This window comes from Marmota marmota, unplaced genomic scaffold, assembly GCF_001458135.2.
Source record: "Marmota marmota marmota unplaced genomic scaffold, marMar, whole genome shotgun sequence".
NCBI lineage: Eukaryota > Metazoa > Chordata > Mammalia > Rodentia > Sciuridae > Marmota > Marmota marmota.
The window spans coordinates 44,424,276-44,445,291 of NW_025999990.1; the positions used below are offsets into that span (position 1 = coordinate 44,424,276).

At 37.9% G+C, this 21,016-nt stretch overlaps 1 protein-coding gene across 2 annotated transcripts in view; it reads left to right on the forward strand.

Moving 5' to 3' along the window:
- Adcyap1 (adenylate cyclase activating polypeptide 1) overlaps positions 1-14,505 on the forward strand; it is a 396,079-nt gene extending 381,574 nt beyond the window's left edge. The window contains exons 7-8 of one of the 2 annotated variants that reach the window (XR_007348880.1): positions 11,065-13,142; positions 13,776-14,505. The gene's annotated coding sequence lies outside the window, so the exon portion shown is untranslated. Of the gene's footprint in view, positions 1-11,064 lie in introns of both variants that reach the window. The other variant, XR_007348879.1, reaches the window with a different exon arrangement.
- Positions 14,506-21,016: the final 6,511 nt, after the last annotated feature.

A 21,016-nucleotide genomic window follows, 5' to 3' on the forward strand; every position in this document is an offset into this window, starting at 1 on the left:
GAATAAAATATGTTAGCTTTTCTACTTGCCCTTTTTCTTTGTGTTTGGGTAAAAACTGGGTATGGGACATTTTTTCAGGCAGTAATCCTCAATTACAAAATATAAAGCAAAATGATACAAGAGTTTAGAATTCTGTCAGGTTGACCAAATAATCATTGCATCTCAGATAAGGAAGAGCCCTATAACAAATTTTTTAGCTAATTCAATAGTTTACTTCAGGGTTAAAGAATTTTAATCTTTAAGTGATTCCTTGGAAAAGACCAAATTATTTTTGTTCATTTGTAAAAATACTCTTCCTACCATTTTATTTTATTTCATATTTTGGGGTACCAGGGATGAAACTCAGGGCACTTGACCACTGAATACCATATCCCCAGCCCTATTTTGTATTTTATTTAGAGATAGGGTCTTTGAGTTGCTTAGTGCCTCCCTGTTGCTGAAGCTGGCCTTGAACTTGAGATTCTCCTGCGTCAGCCTGGCAAGGTGCTGGGAATACAAGTGCGCACTATTGTGCCTGGCTCCTACCATTTTATAATCAAATAATGAGCTTGAAAATAGAATATAATTGTGAAGGTTATATGATATATTGTCACTCCTGTGTCATTAAATGTCATTGATATTATCTCACAAGAATTTTAAATATTCATATTTTTCCTAAAGTTTTATAAAAGAATCATAATTGCTCTCACAGCTTTGTACCCTTGAATTTCTAATAATCTCCTTCCCACTGAGACCAAACTTAATATAAATACATTATTCAACATCTCTGAAAAATGCTTTTCAAGAATATGAATTTTAAGTATATACAGTTTGTATTTTAAATAAACTTTTAAAAGAATTTTAATGAAATCTTTTGAGATGTCATTGTTATTTCTACTTGCTAAAATGTCTAGAACCTAATTGAATGATGAGACTTACACATTTCCTGAGATAACAATTGGTAACATCCTCACACCAGTGTTATAAATTAACATTGGCATTGCTGTATGGTTGCTATTAGCTGATGCATGGAATATGACAATTTTAATTTTTAAAATGAATTATGTCATTGATTTTTTTTTGACTTACATTTTCTAACTCAAAAATTTCCAATTTGTGGTCAAAAATAATGTAACATAAAATTTACCATGCTAATTATTCTCAAGTATACAGTTCAGGAGATTACACATAGTCATTTATCACTTAATAAGGTAGTAGATACATTCATTCAGGCCATTAGATGATTTTGTCATTATGCAAACATCATAGAGTACATTGACACACTTAATGTAATCAAGAGGGTGGGAAGCGGCTTAGTGGTAAAGTGGGTGACTAGCATGCACAAGACCTTGGGCTCAATCCCCATTATCAGTTGGAGAGGAAGATGGGAACCCCCCCCCCAGATGTATGAGCCTGTTGGCAGCATAGTGTGGCAAACTCTTTTAAAAATTAGGAGTGCATTATATATTTGATTTTTTGCAGCAGATGACTTTGTACAAAAAAATTTCTCTTACAAATGCAATTCTTGGGTTTTTCCTATTTATCTTTCTTTGCAATGAAATTATGCATGATTTTTAAGTCCTGCTTCTTAGAATTATTAATTCTAGTTAACTCCTTTAAGATGTTCCTAGTCATAGTTGTAAATGAGGCTAGTTGTTGGGGCACTACAAATGCATGAACTGCATGTGATGACGTTCTGTCTCTGGTAGCCTGATTCTGGAAACTCTATAGTCTGTGTAGATGCTAATCAACATGTGACAATAGCAGTGACAATAACTGGGCTTTAAAAGGTACCAGTATTGGCTGCTGTATCTACAGCAAATGGCCTGAGACCTGACTTCAAATCTCTTCAACATGAACCAATATAAATAAAACTGACTTCAGAAAGTGAGTTATTATGAGAGATGAATATGGCTTGAATGACAAATATCCATGACTCCTATGGCAGCTTGAACCAATTAGCATATTAGAGAAACTCAAACCAGACAATTGGGATGAGTGTAGCAGGGGTTATTCTGCCTCTCCCAGATGCAGGTCTGGAGATGGAGACACGGACCCACCACATAGGCAGGCCTTACCTTTTGTGTCTTCCTGTGGGCCTTGTGTGGTCATTTCTTTTCCTTCTAGTTGGACTGCATTTCGCATGTCATTGCCATGGTCACCTTCTTTTTAGCTCTGCCAAGTCACTCGAATAAGATAGACTAATGTGACTGTGGGGGAAAAAACAACTGGATCTTTTCAGACCAGTCTCCTCTTTTGTAAAAAATAATTTTCTTGCTCGGATTAAACACTTCAGAAATTTATTGTTGACATTCCATTGGATAATACTTAAGTTGCAGGCAGCTCTAGCTATGAGAAACCATCACTGTTGTCTGGCAACTTTTGTCTTGGGGAGTACAGGAGTGTGTGAAGAGGGGCTGCTCAGTGAGAATTGTCAGTGTTTTTTCTGTGTTTGTTTTGAGGGATGTTTTTGCCCACTTTCTGTTGCTGTAACAGAGTAATAGACGGAGTGATTTATAAAGAAAATAGGTTTATTTTGCCTCATAGTTTTTGGAGACTGGGAAGGTGCTGGCATCTGCTCAGCTTCTACAGTGGGCCTCATGCCTCAACACAGGACAGACAGTGAAAGAACAAACAGGAGCAGGTAGAAGGGAAGAGCATGTTCAGGAGTGGGAGGGAGGTGCCAGGCTTGTTTTGTCGTGACCCACTCTTGTGGGAGCTACATCAATCCCTTCCTGAGGGTGCAGCTTCCTGACCCTTTTTTTTTTTTGATTGGGGGAGGGTTACTGGGGATTGAACTCAGGGACACTCACACACTGAGCCACTTCCACAGTGCCCCCCCCTTTTTATTTAGAGACAGGGTCTCACTGAGTTGCTTAGTGCCCCACTTTTGCTATAGCTGGCTTTGGACTCACAATCCTCCTGCCTCAGCCTCCAGAGTCACTGGGATTATAGCCAGGCACCATTGTGCCCAGCTCCCTGACATCTTAGTGGCCCATCACATTACCCCAGGGATGGGCCTCAATATGAGTTTTGGTGGAGATAAACCATATTCAAACTATAGCAGGGAACAACTTGTTCTTTAGCTAAAATTTCTATTTTTTTTTTTTAACAAATCAGACAGATGGAAAAAGTCAAGATCCTACCCTGGAATGGAGGCCTTGGACATTTGAGCTAAACAGTCTGTGGTATTGTCAATCATTCTATTGTATATTTAAACTGTCACATCATACTTATTGTGACTGTGGAAGTAAAAAACCACCTCCCCCGACAAGACGACCACAAACACGCTCTTTTATCTTTTCCCAGCATAATGCATAGGTCAAGTTTTTCTATTTCATTACCACAAGTGTTTCATAACATTGGGCTAATTGTTAAAGGTTGTAATTAGCTGGGCCTGGGGGAGGGCTTGTGTTTGGATTTCTATGCTGGAAGAACAGGAAGGAGTCTGAAAGGTGACCTCCTTTGGGATGACAGCAGGTCGCTGAGGGGACAAGAGACAGTACATATTTGTAGAGTATAAATTCCTCAGGGATCTCTAGAGAAACCGACCTTCCTGAGGCCAAACAGAATTTGGATTGTTATTCCATTGGTCTTAATCCCCATGTAATATCTGTTATGTATATAAACCAGTATCTGCTTTCAAGTTATTTGTATTTGAAAGGTTTTTCTAAGTTGGAAGGAATGGAGGGTGTACATTTGCAGTATAGGTCAAGAATAGTGAAATGGCACCCATTGGCGATAACTTAGGGAAGGTAAAGTACCTGGTACCCTCATTAAAATTTTACCAGATAGGCTGTGGCCTACTTACAAATTGGCTCCTGTTTTGTTCCAAAAATAAACTGTACCTCAGAGCCCTCCCATTGCCTCAAAAATTTTTGAAGCCATTAAAAAGAGTTGGATCTGTGTTCTCTGGCTTGATTCCTGTGCTTAGTTTTTGCCTAGTCATTTAGTGAACAGAGTAGAACATCTTTGTCACCACATTTATTTGGAATCAAGATCATATCTGTATCCTTTATCCTTCCCTTCAGTCCCTAACCTTGCCATTCTAGAGTTTCAGTAAAATGGGTAGGTGAGGTGGGGTAGAGAAGGAGGTAATGCTGGTGATACTACAATGGGACTCCAGAGTCTGCAGATCTGTGAGGGGCTGTAACCATGGGTACACAGGGATTCTAGCTGCAGACACAGCAGATAATGTTGCAAACTTCAAGAAGAATGGCCCCAGGCTTCTTCCGTTGGGGTTCTACACACAGTCCCTACCACTGTGTGTAGAACTGACTTGAAGACTAATCAAGCCATGTTACTCTAAGTGCTCAACAGAAGGACAGCAGAGTGTATCTACAGAATTAGAAATGGACTGACCTTCAGAGTTCTGAGTTCTAGCCTTGGCTTATACTGTAGGACATTTTGGAATCTATGGTTTACTACAGAAAGAAAATGGGCATTAGCTTTTTTGACCCGAGATGCTTCTCAATTCTTTCTTTCTGGATTTTTAAGCAACAATTTTCAATTATATTAATGTTTGGCTTCATAGGTTTTTATCCAAAATGATGTTGTGGTGACACATTTGCTGAAACCAAATTTTGATATACTTTAAGATGATTTAAAAGCCTTTTTCTCCTGTAATCAAATACTTGCCAATGAATATTGTTATTGGTGAAACTAACTTTGTATATGTAATACAATAAGAAATTATTCTATTGTTATCAGAGAAACTAGCAGCATGCCTCTTCAGACAATTTATGCTCTAGAACATGCAATAGGCTGTAGCCTCTAAAAGTTATTTCAGAGCAAATAAAGAAGCTCTGAACAGAAGTAACGACCAGTTTACTTGGGAAAAAAATCTGTCTTTATTTATATATATATATATAATTTTTTAAACCATTAACCTAACTAGGCATTAAAGTTTTTGTTATAACTGTAAAATGTCAGGAGTTCCAAGATGGCGGGCCAGAGGGAAGCAGCATTCTGCATCACTCCATGACCTGGGATTCAAGTTGTGAGAATATGGACTCTCTGCAAAAATCTACCTTTTTCTTGGATAGGCAGAATTAATATTGTCAAAATGAGCTTACTACCAAAAGCACTATTCAGAATTAATGCAATTCCAATCAAAATCCAAATGACATTCCTCATAGAAATAGAAAAAGCAGTCATGAAATTCATCTGGAAATATAAGAGACCCAGAATAGATAAAGCAGTCCTTAGAATTCTCAGTAAGGCAGGTGGCATTATTATACCAGACCTTAAACTGTACTACAGAGCAATAGTAACAGCATGGCATTGCCACCAAAACAGACTGGTAGACCAATGGTACAGAATAGAGGACACAAAGACTAACCCACATAATCACAGTTATCTTATATTAGACAAAGGCACCAAAAACATACATTGGATAAAAGATAGCCTCCTCAACAAATGGTGCTTGGAAAACTAGATATCCGTATGCAACAAAACAAAATTAAACCCCTATCTCTCACCATGTACAAAACACAAAGTGAATCCAGGACATAGGAATTAAACCAGAGACCCTGTGTCTAATAGGAGAAAAAGTAGGCCCCAATCTCTGTCATATTGATTAGGCCCCTACTTCCTTAAGACACCTATAGCACAAGAATTAAGAATCAATAAATGGGATGGATTTGAACTAAAAAGCTTCTTCTCAGCAAAATTAACTATCAGTGAGGGGAATAGAGAACCTATAGTTTGGGAGCAAATCTTTTCCACTTGCACATCAGATAGAGCAGTAATCTCCAGGGTATATAAAGAATTCAAAAACCTTAGCACCAAAATAATAACCCAGTCAATAAATGGGCCAAGGAACTGAACAGACACTTCTCAGAAGGTGATATACAATCAGTCAACAAATATGAGAAAAATGTTCAACATCCCTAGCTCTTAGAGTAGTTTTGATTTGTATTTCTCTAAGATTTCATCTCACTCCAGTCAAAATGGCAGCTATTATGAAGACAAACAACAAAAGTGTTAGCGGGGATGTGGGATAAAAGCACACTCATACATTGCTGATGGGACTGCAAAAATGATGCAGCCAATATGGAAGGCAGTATGGAGATTCTTTGGGAAACTTGGAATCAGCATTTGACCCAGCTATCCCACGACTCGGTCTATACCCAAAGGACTTAAAAACAGCATACTACAGGGACACAGCCATGTCAATGTTTATAGCAGCACAATTCACAATAGCTAAACTGTGGAACCAACCTAGATGCCCATCAGTAGATTAATGGATAAAGAAAATGTGGTATATATACACAATGGAATATTACTCAGCAATAAAAGAGAATAAAATCATGAAATTTGCAGGTAAGTGGATGGAATTAGAGAAGATAATGCTAAGTGAAGTTACCCAATCCCCCAAAATAAATGCCAAATAGTTTCTCTGATATAAAGAGGCTGATTCATAGTGGGGTTGGTAGGGGAAGCCTGTGAAGATTAGAGGAACTCTAGATAGGGCAAAGGGGATGCAGGGGAAGGGAGGGGGCAAGAGGTATAAAAAAGATTGTGGAATGAGATGGACATCATTTCCCTGAGACATGTATTAAGACATGAATGATGTGAATATACTTTGTGTACAACCAGAAATATGAAAAAATTGTGCTCTATATGTGTAATATGAATTATAATGCATTCTGCTCTCATACATAACAAATTAGGATAAAAAATGAAAATTTAACAAAATCACAAAAAACTATAAAATGTCAAGACTTTATATTTGTCATTTAAAACTTTTTTTATTCAATGACTGATTCAATAATCTTCAATATATGGTGGCACTTTAATTTTAACACCTGAGAAGGAGAATAATCCCTACAAATACTCCTGGTTATTGATGTTTTGAAGCACTAGGGTATATCCTGCTTTACAAAACCCAGAGGAATTGTAATGCCAAACTTTTGCTTGATTTGGGGTAATTTAACTGTTTACAACATCTCTATGGTGATTTCTATCGCATTTCACACTTAATCTTAAGAACGAGTATTTTCTGCAATTCCTTCCACCCACTTTTTTGTTTTTCTTGCAGAAACTGTTTTGGGTGATGCATAATAGCTAAATATATTCACATATATTCTGGCAGTTATGTTTACAAATAGATCTAATTGCTTAGCGATTTGAAATGTTATTCAAGGCGTTAAATCTTATTGAATGTAGATTTTAAAAACATGAATTTAAACACAAATTTTCTCACACATCACTTTCCTTGTTTTAATAATTAGGAGTTTCCCTAATCTTAATGTTTGAGATTCTCCATGATATTTATGCCAGTAAATCTTAGCAAAAAAATAAGATATATAAGATATGTATACATATATATCATATATACACACATGTGTCTTATATATGATATAGCATATATGATATATAACATAATATATAGCATATATATTGCTTTCATTGGTGCATAATAATTGGGTTCATTTTGACAATCATTTGTGTGTGGAATTCAGTTTACTCCTTTTTAGTTCCCAGTGCTCCCCTTCTCTCTCTTCCTCCTTACCCCATTCCTCTGCATCTACTCTATTGGACTACCTTGCACTCATTTATTTTTAATTGGTGCTTTATAGAGATACATAAGGGTGGAATTCACTGTGGTATATTTCTACATGCACATAGCATAATTTTGTCAAATTCATTGTGCATTTCCTCCCCCTTCCCATCAATCTCCTTTTACTCTGATCTTCCCTCCATCTTTAAGGGCACATTCTTTAATACTAAGTTATGGTAACAATAGTAAACATTTAATTAGTACTTAATAATGAGCGAAGAAGTGCTTTACAATCATTGATTTGGTCCTCACAATAATACTGAGGTCAGTAATATTTTACCTCTAAATTCAAAGATGAGGATATTAGAACCTACAGAGATTAAAGAAATTCCCTAATGTTACAGCTAGTTAAGTAACAGCTATTAACTGGTATCTGACTCAGGTTGCTCCCAAAGCCAGCACTCTTAAGGTCTATATAGAACTGAAGTTAGCAATTGCTTCGTATTTGCTAGCTTCGTCAGTAATTCTAAATATTGATAGTATTTGCCATTTAAGTTGTCCAGAACTAGCTATGTATTGAGAAATCAATCAATTGTTGGTGAGAATAGAATTTTATAATCCAAGTCTCTTTCTAATTTGAGCACTATTGAGAGTAGGTAGTTTTGTTCTGACCCATTTTTCTGTAGAATTGCTCTGCAGGGTGTTACCTGCGAATTTGCCCTGGCAGGCCATAGCTGCCTAAGTGACTAGAACTTCTATCCATTTCCCTGGCTCTGGTGCCCTATACTACATGGACCTGTTTTACTTGTAGCAAGAGATGGAATCCTGAAAATGTCCTTCCCATTATTCCTTGGGATTTATCCTTCTTAATCAGGAGGCAGTTCCTACTATATTTTCTCCATACATGAAGATTTCTCTTTTATTGCACTTTCCTTCCACTCAAGAACTGCAGGAAGATAACCAACCAAACAATACATTTCAGTTCTTTTAAAATGACATCTCGAATAAACAAGATCAGACAGGACCAGAAGACCAGCAGTCAAGAGGGAAATTCTTCATAGGAACAGGATTACTACTATACAGTTTTAACATAAAATGAAGTAGAAGAACAGAACTCTAGGAACTAGGGGACATGAACTCTAGTTCCAAGATTGTCAAAACATTCTCCTAGGCTTAAGAACAAATTAGGTATCTAATGACTCTGGGCACCAGTTTCCTCATTTGTGAAACAAGCATAACAGTCATTTCCCACCTTAACTTCACAAGGTTGTGATAATGATCATTTTAAAGTATTTTGAAAAAGTGTAAGGTACCACAGAAAATGTGGATGTCTACTTCATGCAGCACATTGATATATGCATAATTGATTTAGTGTCCAGGAGCTTCATATTGGCTAGTTGTTTGTGTGAAGATCCCGATGACAACAGAAAAAAAAAATTGAGACTAGGTTCTAGGGAAATTTGGCCTTTTCTCTCTGATCTCTAGCATGATGTTATTTATAGGTCTGTTTTTCAGCTTGCTTAATTGAAGGCTTCTCTGTGAAGATTCTGCAGCCTTAAAGCAAAAGGTACTTGCTGCACAGTCTATCCTCCCTATCCACATCTGCAGATTCAACCAACATAGGTCAACAATATCTAGAAAAAAAAGCATCTTTAATAAACCTACTGTTTTAGGAATCATGATAAGATTAAGAGTCAGTAGGACAACTACTTATATGTAACTTATATTGTATTATATATCATAAGTAATCTAGGGATGATTTGAAGTATAAAGGAAGATGTAGGTAGGTTATCTACAAATATTATGGCATTTTACATGGGAAATGTGAACATACATAGATTTTTAGGATTGGTGGGGAGACTGGAACCAGTCCTCCTGGAGATATGGAAGGATGGTTCTACTTCCAAATGAGAAGTGTGAGACTTAAGGCAAATGAAAAGGCAAGAAAGAGAGCCCTCAAAAGCCACAGTTTTAAATGTTCTATTTGGTACCTCTGGGTTTGGGATATGCTTCGTATGGTAAGCAGAATTTTAAGATGCTTCCTTGGTCCACCCCATCTCAAGATTTCCTTCTTGAATCTCTGGAACTGTGAATGTAGTGATCTCTTATGCCTGTGACTATGTATCCTTGATACTGCTAAAGTTGACTTTGAGACAGTTCAAAGGGAGATTATGCAGGTAGACCTCATATCATCCAATGTGCCCTTTAAATGCAGAGTATTTTCTCTGGTTGGTAGCTGAAAATTAAATATTAGATTCCAAGTATGAGATAGATTCAATATGCACTTGTTACCTCAGAAGATGGAAGGAACCACTGACAAAGAATAAGGTGGGCTCTAGAAACAGAGTGGCCCCCGTAGCTGATAGCTGCTATTGCAATCTTGCGTTTGCAAGGAACTGAATTCTCCCAACAATCTGAATGAGCTCAGAAGTTAGCCTTTCCTGGACCTTCTAGGTGAGAGCTCCTTCTGGCCAGCAACTTGAGTTTGGTCTCTGTCAGATCCCAGCAGAGAATCTAGTCAGGCCTCCCAGACCAACTTACAGAACAAGGAGCCAATAAATAGGTGCTATTTTAACCTATTAAACTTGTGGTAACTTGTTATGCAATAATTGAAATGAAGCACTATTGACTATATATATTTCTTCATTCCAGTTTCCTGTTTGTACTCTTTTTGGTTCTACCACTGAAAACTATATTCTGTCTTCATTCCAGATATTTTAAAAATTGACTTCATATCTCATAAATGCATCTCCCTTTGAACACGGATGAAAAATATACATGCACTCTTTCATTCAATGAAAAATTACTAGTTGCCTCTTATCTGCCCAGACCCTTGTAGATACTGAGGATAGACTAGTGAGACAGATATTGTCTTTGTTCTCATAGAGCTTGCATTCTTATATATAAAATTAATATCTGTTTTACTTAATTAGCTACTGTGAGAAATAAGAAAGTATGGTTGGAGAGGTAAGCCAGGGGATAGATATTGTTGACTATGATAAAGAAGTTAGATTGTATTGGGAGGTTATTCAAGGCTTTTGAGTAGAGGAGTGACAAGGTCAGATTCTCACTGTAGCACTCTGGCTGTTCTATAGATAACAGACCAAATTGGGAGGTGGGGGTAGGAAAGTAGGGTGGGAGAAATAATGGGAAAAGGGGGGACCAGATGAAAGACAGAAGTCCAGAGGAGACATGGTGGCTAGCACTAAGTGGAAGTGGTAGAGGTGGTGGAATTGATTAAAGTTGGAATATATGTAATGTCAAGAGAGGGCCATACAGATAACAAATTCTTTAGCTCTTGAGTATGACCTTAACTCCTTCATTCCTTATTATCAAGCACTCACTTCTGCAGCCAAGTGGCATTCAGAGCCCAATTTTGGCTTGGAAGAACATATTTCATTCACTCCTTAAAATAGCCATAGGAAGTAAAGATCTTTCATCCTGTTTTAGTTGCTATATAATTAAGGAGCTTTGGGATTTGAGAACCGATAAAATTGTGTATTTATATGCATTTAACAGCAGTTAAATGTTGACTATGTTCTATTATACTTGAAAATCAAAGAGTTTCTCTTTTTTTGCAGATGGTTCTTGATCCTGATGTCAGATACTGGGTCTGTCAACAACTGAAACATGGATTCGAGTCCAAGGATACTGGGATGGAAGTTTTACATTTGGGATCTTCTTTGGCATTTGGAACATTGTATTAAGACCCAGAGCTGAGACTGTCACTAGCTCTGATCCTGTTTTCTCTAAGTATTTGTGTCTTTTCTGGGTATGCCACTAGAGTGACAAAAAACATCCTGAGAGATTGCTCTACATGGTGCTGGAATCAGAATGATCCTTGCAGGATCATGAGTTGGGAAGTAGAATGCCCTTTTAAGTTTTTATTTCTGGCATTAAATTTTGAAAGCTCTGTGGCATATGCAAGGAATAGAGTGCCTGAGGGTCTAAAATGATGATCCATTATCAGTTCTTCACAATTCTTTCAAAACCTCTTTTGAAATGAAAACTAAACTCAAATATATAATGTTGATCCTCTTGGCATGCTTTTAAGGAAATGAAGAGGGTGAATTCTGTTCCTTGAACAATTTTAATATTTCTCTACATACCAGACGTTGTCAGAAACAGGCTACAAAGGTAAGTCAAGAGAGACCCAGACTCTTCCTTCATGGAGCTTGAGACTAGGAGAATAAACCATCACCAGTCAAGTACCCACAGAAAAAAAGTATATGGTTGCGAACTGAGAAATGATCTTCAAATTATTATGAAGGAAAATGCAATGCAAACTGATATGTTTGAGATGTGAGGTACGCCCCCAAAGCTCTGGATGAAACAGTGCAAGAAAGTTGAATAGGGAAATGATTGCATTATGAGAGCTTTCACCTAATCAGTGCCGGATACCACAGTAGGGGTGAACTGAGTGGAGCTGTAGGCAGGTAGGATCTGGCTAAAGGAGGTGGTTTGCTGGGGGCGTCCTTAGGGTTTATATTTTGTCCCTAGTGAGGGGAGCTGTCTCTGCTTCCTTATTCCATGTCCTGATCTGCTTTCCTCGTCCACGATGTTCTGCCTCATCTCAGGCCCAAAACAATGAAGTCAGCTGTTTATGGACTAAGACCTCTAAACCATGAGCCCCAAATGAACTTTTCCTCCTCTAAAATTATGCTTGTCAGGTCTTTGGGTCACAGCAGTGAAAAAGCTCACTGACACACATGCTTATTTTCATATTAAGGACGAGATCTTGCTGTTTGTATAGTTATCTATATCTTGAGAAAATTGAGAGAAAGAAATGTATCTCAAAATCCTGAACATCTTAATGCCTGCTCCATAGGTGCTATTAATTTAGAAACTTCATTCTAAATTTTTTATCTCTTCATTAACAAAGTACAGCCTCAGCACATGACCTGTTATATATTCTGGGTGGTACTGCCATCCCATATAGCCTGTGTTTCTTCACAGACTGTCTGCATTTTCATGTCTTCATTCACACATTAGACTTTCAATAAAAATTCCATTATCTTTCCTACAAATTTGCTAGCATTTGTGTAAGTCTCAAAATTACAGCAGACATGATGTCAGTATGCATATTCTTATTCGTTCCTTGAGCAGCTTTGAAATGTAGGTATCGGTCTTATTTAATATGAGGAAAGAAGGCCCAGAGAAATGACTAAAATGCTCAAGGCCATGCAGGTAGTTACCTAGAATTCAAATCAGGCTGACTTGGTTCTGAAATCTGCATCTTTTCATTACTCTGTCATAGGAAGGACAATGATATGTGTACAATGATGGTTACATTGCAAGGGAATGTGTGATAAGAGTCATAATCTGATACTAGGATTTTGGATGGGGAGGGTGGCATTTTCACTAAACTGATCACACTAGTTAACTTTTCCTCTATTTACCAATTCCCTGATCTGCCACAGTTTTTTTTGAGGCTTCTCTGTCTAGTACATCATTATCTCCCTCTCCTTTATGCAAAAACCTTGAGAGTCCTCAGAACTGGAGGAGAGTATTGCTGTCTTTAGAGTGTTCTCTGCTAAAAAGTTTTATCCTGATTATAGGAGACAGATTTGCAGTCTAAAGTACTTATTTCATCTCTCATTCCAGTTTTCTTAAGAGACACTCGATTTCTGATTCAAGGCTGTTTCAGTACATCAAATAGGTATGCAATGTCATTTTCTCGTTTTTAGTGGTAATGGCATATTTGATGACTGCACTCTCAATTTCACTGTTGATTTAGGAGGCTCATGAAGACCCATCTGGCAACATCCTGTCAGCGGGTGCCAGCTGGTGAGGCAAATGGTGATGTGGGCTCAAACTGCTTCTCTCCATCTTTATAAGAACCTTTGATCACTTTTTGGTCTATACCATGCAAACATGCATTCAAAATTGGTCACATTTACAGGTACATTATTCATTCAACCACTATGATTAGGGCGCAGAAAAAGGTGGTAAACACTAATACACTGCAATTTTTCAGAGCTATTAAAAACTCTTAAACAATTATTTAAGCCACAGTTGGCAAAGTTAAAGCCACTGTTAATACTGTCCTCTGGATTCTTATTATTGTACTTATATTTCTTACCTTTCCCTGGAGGTCTGTGGACTTCTGAATAATGTATATATGTGTTCCAAGGCATAAATAAATATTGGATGTTTCAATCAGAGGGGTTTAGATCTAATAAAAAAATGTGTAACCCATATTCAATCTTGGGTAGGTCGTTTGTGTTCTAAAAGCATCGGTTTCCTCACTGGAAAATGGAGGCTAATATGACCTGTCTTGCTTATTTTTCAGAGTTTTTAAAAGAAAACACAACAAAAGTGAAGGTATCCAGAGAGTGTTTTGTGACTGGTCCCATCCATACACAAATTAATAACCTTTCTGCTGCTAACCTGTCTATACCCAGGAAATATGGAAATTGACTACATAAATCAATGGATAATATTTTAAAAGTAGAAATAACAGAAATGGGAGTTCAGAATTCTATAAGACTTGATCTTGCAAAGTATTTGGGCTTCCTGGATGTCATTTTCCACAATTCAATTAAGAATAACAGGGCCTGGCTTATTTGCTTCACTGGAAACTCAAAGAACATTTGGGATTGTGCCATCACCTCTTGGCTGGTCAGAAATGAGAAGAGATTTAAGATTGACTCCGCCATTCACTTATAAACTTTGAGCTAAATCAAGTGTGCCTTTATCTTTCTCAGTAGTATTATGTTTCTTGTTTGGTCATATATTTAGTTTATTTTAGCAAAAAGTGTTAATGAAAATGTTTTATTAGCTTTATGATAATATGGTTGTCAATATTTTCCTCTGTAATTAGCAACAATAATAAAAATCTTTTAGTAACTGTGGCAGACATGCAGAAGGCATTTTATATATACTATTTCACTCATCATAACAAATTCAGAAATAGGCATTCTTATTCTATTGGCTTTAGAGATAAGGAAACAGACTAATAAATATTTCAGTAAAATTACTCAAGGTTATATGAATAGAAGGAAGTGAAATGGAATTATAAAAATCACCCCAAACTTGATTTTGCAACTCTGTCTTCTGATGGTTCCTTATCATAAGTGAAATTAATTAATAAATTATGCAATTAATTGTCTAATATTTCTTTGCTGGTTCACTATCTCTATTTCAGTTATTAGCCCCATGCATTGCACATAGACAATCAATATTTGTGGAATGAATGAATGAATGAAAAAATGGGTGCTTCTGAACAAAGAGTAAGTTATGGTGACGAGGGGCATTTGGGTACTCTATGAAGTGTTTTTCTGTGGACTTCTACTTAACTATATGGGTGGAAAGTTGGTCCTGTTCTTAGCATTTTTTTTTTTAATTTCCTGGGACCCAACTGAGAAAGCATGAGGCAATCAAGAGCTTTCTTGGAAGAGAGGCTCCCCTGTGTAGAGGCTTCAAGGATTTTCATGCTCGAGGGCTGCTGAAACACTGTGGGCTTACACTCTGACAACTGGTACCAGAAGATTGCTAAATGAGATAAATACATCCGAAAGTCTAAAGTCAAATAGTTAAGTCTTCTTATAGATGTGAATTACATGTAAGATTAAAGTATAAATATAATTAGTGTAATTAAAGTAGAGAATACCATTGTCTTAGACTGCTCAGGTTGTTATAACCAGAAACCATATATTGGATTTCCTAATATATTCTGAAAATCAACTTCTTCTCAGACTTAAGGTTTACAAATATTTTCTCCTATCCTAAATATTCCCATTTCATTCTGTTTATTATAGATTAATTAGAAATTATGTCTTACAATTGTTAAAAATCTCATGGGTTGCCCTTTTTTGTGAGGAGAATCCCAGTAGAGGAAGGCGAGTCTGATAAATTTTAACATTGTTACTATTGGTTCAAGCACTTAGAAATTTACTAATAATTAGTATTTAAAGTATTAAAGGACTAAAACAATGACAAATGCTGAAAGAATAACTTTTAAAGGCCAATATCCAATAAATAATAAAAAAACTTTCAAAATATTCACAATACAGAGACTCTATGAATCTGAATGAATACAAAAGAGTTCATGTGGTAGTGAAAGAATGTTTTCCCCTGAAGATCAGGAACAAAGCTATGATTTTCCTTGCTTCTATTTAACACATTGAAGAACCTCTCCATTATAATAAGTCAAGCAAAGAAGTTTAAAGTATACATAATTTTAAAATTAGAATTTAAACTGAAAAGCAAAACTAGTACCTTATATTATGCAGTTGAACAAAGATGAAAGATATGAGGTAAATATAGTATTTCTATACACTAGCAATGAACAATCAGAAAATAAAGTAAGTTCACAGTAGTATAAAATGCAGTTCTGGGGCATCAGTATGGTAAAATGAAAGTTAGAAATGCTGCTGAGGGAAATTTAGAAAGACTCCAAATAAATGGAAAGACGTACAATGGTTGGAAGATTGAATATCATTAAGACGGCAATTCTACTCAAACTGATCTACTGATTCAGTACAATCATCAATTTCCAACCACTTCTAGTTTTTAATTCAAGAACCAAAAATAGCCTTTGCAATTTTGAAAAAGAGCAATAAAATAGGAAGAATTTATACTACATGATTTAAAAATGTATGTAAAAGACCAGTAATAACACCAGATCTCAGACAATAAAGGAAAATATTCGACAGACTGTACTCTCCATGGTGAAGCAGCCTCTTGGAAGGTCAGAGGAGGTGATTGCCCAAGCCCTTGAGGAATACTCAGGGTCTTCTCACTAAGCTGCTTAGGACCTTGTAAGTTGCTGAGAATGGCTTTGAACTTGGAATCCTCCTGCCTCAGCCTCCTGAGCCACTGGGATTACAGTGTTTCTCCATGAGTTGAAGGAGACAAAGATACACTTATGAAAATATTCAAGCAGCAAAAGCTGCAGTCTCCACTCAAGCTGCCCTCCTTCCGAACATTTCCATCAAGAACTGGTCTCGGTCTCCTGGTAGGGAGGGTGAGTCACAGACACCCGAGTCTCTCTCGCTTTGTCTTCAAGCCAGAGAGGAGGAGCCAGGCCGCTGCCCGCACTGGAAGCAGGCCCAGCGGCTCGCCGGCGTGGTGGTCGTGTGACCCCAATTGGAGAGGGGGCGGAGCGGAGCCACCACCCGCGCCCGCAAGGTGGGCAAACCTGTGACCAACCGGCAGAACAGGCCCAGTGGTCCGCGGGTGTGGTAGGAGGGGCAGGGCAGAGCCACCGCCCGTGCCTGCAAGGTAAGCAGACCTGCGACAGACCGGCGGATCAGGCCCAGCGGCCTGCCAGCGTGGTACACACGTCACCCCAACTGGAGTAGGGGCAGAGCAGAGCCGCCGCCCACACCAGGATCAGGCCCAGCGGCCTGCCGGTGTGGTGGTCACGTGACCCCAATTGGAGTGGGGGCGGAGCGGAACCGCCACCCGTGCCCGCAGGGTGAGCAGACCTGTGACCAACCTGCAGATCAGGCCCAGGAGCCTGCCGGCGTGGTACAAACACCACCCTAATTGGAGTAGTGGCAGAGCAGAGTCGCCGCCCGTGCCAGGAACAGGCCCAGCGTCCTGCAGGCGGGGTAGTCACGACACCCCATTTGGAGTAGGGGCAGAGTAGAACCGCCGCCCGCGTCTGCAGGGTAGGCAAACCTGCAACCGACTGGCGGATCAGGCCCGGTGGCCTGCCGGCGTGGTACACTCGTCACCCCAATTGGAGTAGGGGCAGAACAGAGCCGCCGCCAGCTCCCAGAACAGGCCCAGTGACCTGCCGGCGTGGTAGCCACGACACCCCAATTGGAATAAGGAGAGAGCAGAGCCGCCGCCCGCGCCTGCAGGAAAGATACGCAAGCAGTATGAAAAGACAAGGAAAGAAAGGACCACAAGCAATGCAGGTCAACGCAACTTTAGAAGAGGTAACAGCTGCAGCAGATGGAATGTCAGATAAAGAATTCAGGATATACATGCTTCAGATGATCTGGAGTATCAAGGAAGACATTAAACAGCAAAATCAGACAATGAAAGATCACTTCGACAATGAATTACGCAAACAAATCCAGGAAGCAAAGGATCAACTATACAGGGAGATAGAGGTTATAAAAAACAAACAAACAGAAATCCTAGAAATGCAGGAAGCAATAAACCAACTTAAAAACTCAATGGAGAATACTACCAGCAGAGTAGAACACTTAGAAGATAGAACATCAGACAATGAAGACAAAGTATTTCAACTGGAAAAGAACATAGACAGCTCAGCAAGACTGTTAAGAAACCATGAGCAGAACATCCAAGAAATATGGGATAACATTAAGAGACCAAACTTAAGAGTCATTGGGATACAGGAAGGTACAGAGCTCCAAACCAAAGGAATGAGCAGTCTATTCAATGAAATAATACGAGAAAACTTCCCAGACTTGAAGAATGAGACAGAATCCCAAATCCTAGAAGCCTACAGGACGCCGAATGTGCAAAATCATAAGAGATCCACACCTAGACACATTATAATGAAGATGCCCAACATACAGAATAAGGAGAGAATTTTAAAAGCTACAAGAGAAAGGAAGCAGATTACATTTAGGGGTAAGCCAATCAGGATAACAGCTGATCTTTCAACACAGACTCTGAAAGCTAGAAGATCCTGGAATAACATATTTCAAACACTGAAAGAAAATGGGTTCCAACCAAGAATTGTGTATCCAGCGAAATTAAGCTTCAGGATGGAAGATGAAATTAAAACCTTCCACGATAAACAAAAGTTTAAAGAATTCGCAGCTAGAAAACCATCTCTTCAAAACATCCTCGCCAAAGCATTACAGGAAGAGGAAATGGAAAATAACAATGAAAACCAACAGTGGGAGGTAGGACAGTAAAGGGGGGGGAAATAATCAAAGAGGAAAACAAACCATGTTTAGTAACAGAAATAAACAAATATGGCTGGAAGAACAACCCATATCTCAATAATAACCCTAAATGTTAATGGCTTAAACTCACCAATTAAGAGACACAGGCTAGTAGAATGGATCACAAAACAAGACCCAACAATATGCTGCCTACAGGAGACGCATTTGATAGGAAAAGACATACATAGGCTGAAGGTGAAAGGTTGGGAAAAATCATATCACTCATATGGACTTCGGAAACAAGCAGGAGTGTCCATACTCATATCAAATAAAATAGATTTCAAGCCAAAGTTAATCAAAAGGGATAAAGAGGGACACTACATACTGCTTAAGGGAACCATACACCAACAAGACATAACAATCATAAATATTTATGCCCCAAACAATGGTGCAGCTATGTTCGTCAAACAAACTCTTCTCAAGTTCAAGAGTCTAATAGACCACCATACCATAATCATGGGAGACTTCAACACACCTCTCTCGCCACTGGACAGATCTTCCAAACAAAAGTTGAATAAGGAAACTATAGAACTCAATAACACTATTAATAACCTAGACCTAATTGACATATATAGAGTATACCACCCAACATCAAGCAGTTACACTTTTTTCTCAGCAGCACATGGATCCTTCTCAAAAATAGATCATATATTATGTCACAGGGCAACTCTTAGACAATATAAAGGAGTAGAGATAATACCATGCATCTTATCTGATCATAATGGAATGAAACTGAAAATCAACGATAAAAGAAGGAAGGAAAAAGCATACATCACTTGGAGAATGAACAATAGGTTACTGAATGATCAATGGGTTATAGAAGACATCAAGGAGGAAATTAAAAAATTCTTAGAGATAAATGAAAACACAGACACAACATATCGGAATCTATGGGACACATTGAAAGCAGTTCTAAGAGGAAAATTCATTGCTTGGAGTTCATTCCTTAAAAAAAGAAAAAACCAACAAATAAATGATCTCATACTTCATCTCAAAATCCTTGAAAAAGAAGAGCAAAACAACAGCAAAAGAAGTAGAAGGCAAGAAATAATTAAAATCAGAGCTGAAATTAATGAAATCGAAACAAAAGAAACAATTGAAAAAATTGACAAAACTAAAAGTTGGTTCTTTGAAAAAATAAACAAAATCGACAGACCCTTAGCGATGCTAGCGAAGAGAAGAAGAGAGAGAACTCAAATTACTAGCATACGGGATGAAAAAGGCAATATCACAACAGACACTTCAGAAATACAGAAGATAATCAAAAACTATTTTGAATCCTTATACTCCAATAAATTAGAAGATAGTGAAGGCATAGATAAATTTCTTAAGTCATATGATCTGCCCAGATTGAGTCAGGAGGATATAGACAACCTAAACAGACCAATATCAATTGAGGAAATAGAAGAAACCATCAAAAGACTACCAACTAAGAAAAGCCCAGGACCGGATGGGTATACAGCAGAGTTTTACAAAACCTTTAAAGAGGAACTAATACCAATACTTTTCAAGCTACTTCAGGAAATAGAAAAAGAGGGAGAACTTCCAAATTCATTCTACGAGGCCAACATCACCCTGATACCTAAACCAGACAAAGACACTTCAAAGAAAGAAAACTACAGACCAATATCTCTAATGAACCTAGATGCAAAAATCCTCAATAAAATTCTGGCGAATCGGATACAAAAACATATCAAAAAAATTGTACACCATGATCAAGTAGGATTCATCCCTGGGATGCAAGGCTGGTTCAATATACGGAAATCAATAAATGTTATTCACCACATCAATAGACTTAAAAATAAGAACCATATGATCATCTCGATAGATGCGGAAAAAGCATTCGACAAAGTACAGCATCCCTTTATGTTCAAAACTCTAGAAAAACTAGGGATAACAGGAACATACCTCAATATTGTAAAAGCAATCTATGCTAAGCCTCAGGCTAGCATCATTCTGAATGGAGAAAAACTGAAGGCATTCCCTCTAAAATCTGGAACAAGACAGGGATGCCCTCTCTCTCCACTTCTGTTCAACATAGTTCTCGAAACACTGGCCAGAGCAATTAGACAGACGAAAGAAATTAAAGGCATCAAAATAGGAAAAGAAGAACTTAAATTATCACTATTTGCAGATGATATGATTCTATACCTAGCAGACCCAAAAGGCTCTACAAAGAAACTATTAGAGCTAATAAATGAATTCAGCAAAGTGGCAGGATATAAAATCAACACGCATAAATCAAAGGCATTCCTGTATATCAGCGACAAATCCTCTGAAATGGAAATGAGGACAACCACTCCATTCACAATATCTTCAAAAAAAATAAAATACTTGGGAATCAACCTAACAAAAGAGGTGAAAGACTTATACAATGAAAACTACAGAACCCTAAAGAGAGAAATAGAAGAAGATCTTAGAAGATGGAAAAATATACCCTGTTCATGGATAGGCAGAACTAACATCATCAAAATGGCGATATTACCAAAAGTTCTCTATAGGTTTAATGCAATGCCAATCAAAATCCCAACGGCATTTCTTGTAGAAATAGAGAAAGCAATCATGAAATTCATATGGAAAAATAAAAGACCCAGAATAGCAAAAACAATGCTAAGCAGGAAGTGTGAATCAGGCGGTATAGCGATACCAGACTTCAAAC